The sequence below is a fragment of the Buceros rhinoceros genome, unplaced genomic scaffold (assembly GCF_000710305.1).
Source record: "Buceros rhinoceros silvestris isolate BGI_N320 unplaced genomic scaffold, ASM71030v1 scaffold13795, whole genome shotgun sequence".
Taxonomy (NCBI): domain Eukaryota; kingdom Metazoa; phylum Chordata; class Aves; order Bucerotiformes; family Bucerotidae; genus Buceros; species Buceros rhinoceros.
This window is the reverse complement of record NW_010411241.1, coordinates 47,253-50,424: the sequence shown is the minus strand read 5'-3', so window position 1 is coordinate 50,424 and position 3,172 is coordinate 47,253.

Sequence of the window (3,172 nt, the reverse complement as noted above, 5' to 3'; positions counted from 1 at the left end):
TTCCAGCACTTGTCCTTTCTGAATGAAGTAATGCAGGAATGTAGGCTTGCAGAAGCCACTGAGGAAAACGGGGAAAAAAACAGTATTTTTCAGGAAAAGACTAACATCCATCTTTTGCACAGCATCAGGCTCAATCTCGATTAAAGACTTTGCATATCACAGCAGCATGCCAATTTTAGCTTCCTCTTTTAGAGACGGAGAGCTTGCGGAGGTTCTTGGCAGCATCCTGTGACAGTCAACACAACTGAAATCAACTCGTATGTTTTAAATTGGTCTGGCAATAATACAAAAATGTGAATAAGTACCATAAATAACATAAAATTTAAGTATTTTAAATCAGCTTGGTGTACCTTATTAGCAGTCGTACTTTTTGTTTGTCTTATGTTTCCTTCAAATCTGTCAGACTTTCTATATGTTAGATGCCAAATACTGGAAACCAGCCATGTGCTCTTCTCTGTCACCTCTCTTTCCGCATCTGGCATCAATAGCATGGGTTTTGCCAGGTGCTTGCTTGACACTACTGTTGTGATGAACAGCAAAAAATATTAGGACACTGGGAGTAGGACGGAGGGAGTGAGTTTGTAGTGAAGCATTTTTAACAGCTTGCTGTATAAATCTGATGATATAAATGGTCACCTCAGTGGGAATTAGAGAATAAGGCAGGTTAGAAAGCTGTTTAGAAACCAAAACAAACTGCTGTGGCATGACAGGATAGTTTTCAGGCATAAGATGCTTCCTGGCAACAGGCCAGGATGTAATCCTGTCACTCAGTGCTGCGGACAGCCGAAAGGCCATGACTTCTGAATCCTCCTGATTTCATCACTTCAGGAGAAGCTGCTGAGTGTCCTGACAGCCACGGTCCCCAGACAGCAGGCGTGAGTTTCACCCTACTGCCATCCACCTCAGCGTGCTCTCCTCCTGGCTCCGCTGGAAAGCAAACCTTGTTTTCTGCTCCACAGCTACTGCTGCAATGCAGCTTCCTGGAGAGGGAAATAGGATTACACAATCAGAGTGTGCTGGTGGAGGAAGGGAAGCAGAGGATGAGCTTGGCTCGGATGAACTCCACACTCCTTGTCTGCAGTGCAGTTTTACCAGGTACTGGAGTTACAGGGGTGGAAATCTTCAGTTCGTCCCACGGTTTGGGCAGCAGGGATTGAACGGGGCTGGCATAACTGCTGTAACGTGACGCTTCTGCCTGGGCTGTTGTGAAGAGCAGCTGAAGAAAAACGTAAAAAGGGCTGGCTTGTGTTAGTAAGAGAGAGAGCAGCAGCAAATGGAGGCAACGACAAGCAGTGCTAGGGACTGGGTTTATAAAGTTATGGGGCCTTTGACTGGGAAGAACTGTCATGATCCCAGCAACCTTCTGTGCACTGCAGTAACTACAGCAAACAATCCTTGTGCTTTTTTTCTTTAAACTGTGAAATCCAAAACGCCAGTTCTTTTAGAATTGCCTTTTAGCAGTAGTATGACATGAGGGGCTACTTGCTTAAATTCTCATTATTTTTCCTTGGCCAAGAAGTGATTGGATTATACCTCTTCTGATGCAACCTGTAAGATTCCTGGTGTTTAAAAGATTGGACCATTACATGACCGTGAATGAGTTCAGTTTGTTCTTTTGCTTCTCTGTAGATCTTGGTGTAGTGGGACTTCGTTTGATCAAAATGGCAGGACTGATGATGAACATGGTTCATGGGGAGGTGGTGTTTCCAAAGTGAGTCAGTCATGGTGTCTGCTCTGATGGGACCTCTTGTTCCTCACGCTGCTCAGTCATCTCCTTTCACTGGTGCGTATCGTTTGCTCTGAGCTGGACTTGTGACTACACTGGAAGCTGTGAAGGGTTTGGTGATGTCTCTTCTCCGAACTGGGAATCTCGCTAGCGGGGATGTGAGACTGAACCATGCAGGTGACAGGAGAGCTAGATGAAAGTGGAGTTCTTCAGAAGAGAGGCTGAGAAGATGCAGCTGCCCTTGCAAACCTGAGGTTGGTTGGGTGACACCATATATAATTTCTGGATGCAACACTTGCATACAGTGTATTTTTTTTCCCCAGCAAATAGACAGGGAAAGTCATGTTCCAGAGAGATGTGATAAACAATGGGAAGCAGCTCATGGGTCCAATTTTATTGTGCTGAATGGGAAAGGAAGGAGAAAGGGACTTTGTTACGTTTGGTCAAAATCCATATGCAGCCTTGCATAACTGATCCTCTGCTCTGGCTGGTGAGCAAGCTTTGCAGGCCTGCAGCCGCATTCCTCTCGTCTGTTGGGAAACTTCAACCTCTGATTATCTCTTTCAGCTACTGTCACTGGTTGAGAACGAAAAGGGAAAAGGAGCAGCTTGAGGTAATACTGACACAGTGCTCCTAACACATCACATCATTTAGATTCTTCGACAAAGAATTATCTGGTTTCTGGTAAATGTTGCAGTTGTATCCGTTTGGTGAAACCCTGATTTTATGAAGGAGAAGAAAAATTTGCTTTTTTTTTCTTTTCTTCTTTTTCTGTGCTGTGAAGTGCTGTCTTGGGGCCTCTTGAGAGGGAGAGGTTAAGTACCACTGAAGGAGGACGGAGGACAGTGTTCTGCTATCCCATTGTGCTGGCTTTGCTTACTTTCATGAGCTATCTATCCTTAGAAAGATAAATATTTCCTATAAGAAAGTTTTGTTAAATAAACAAACTGCCTCTGTGGCAGTACTGTAGTTCCAGAGGCAGGCTTGTCCCACAGTGTGGAAAGGGAGGAGAGCTGCTGCCCCACACCGCGGGACACCTCGCATTTCTCTGCCCTTGTGATAGCACTTTTGTGGTGTCTGACAGAAAGCACCATCTCCTACCTGTCCCACCACGCTAAGGCTAGTGGTAATCATTGTTACAGCCTATATTTGCAAAATATTTTCTTGAAGCACCTGTGGATGTTCCTGGTGGGATACGTGCAGAGCTGCAGGACATGCTGTGGCTCTATTGGCTGCTGGAGGTGAGTAGAGTCAGCACGGAGCTGCTCTGAAACGCTTGGTGCATGAGGGGAGGTGTGCGGCACTGACGCTGGCTGGTGCTGCCGTGGATGCTGGCTTCGGGTACTTCTCGCACGGTTTCAAAACGTGCTTGGAGTACGGGTGTGAGTAGATACTCCAGAAAAGATTCTCTCCCAAATCCTTAAGAATGAGTTGTTTTCCATTCCT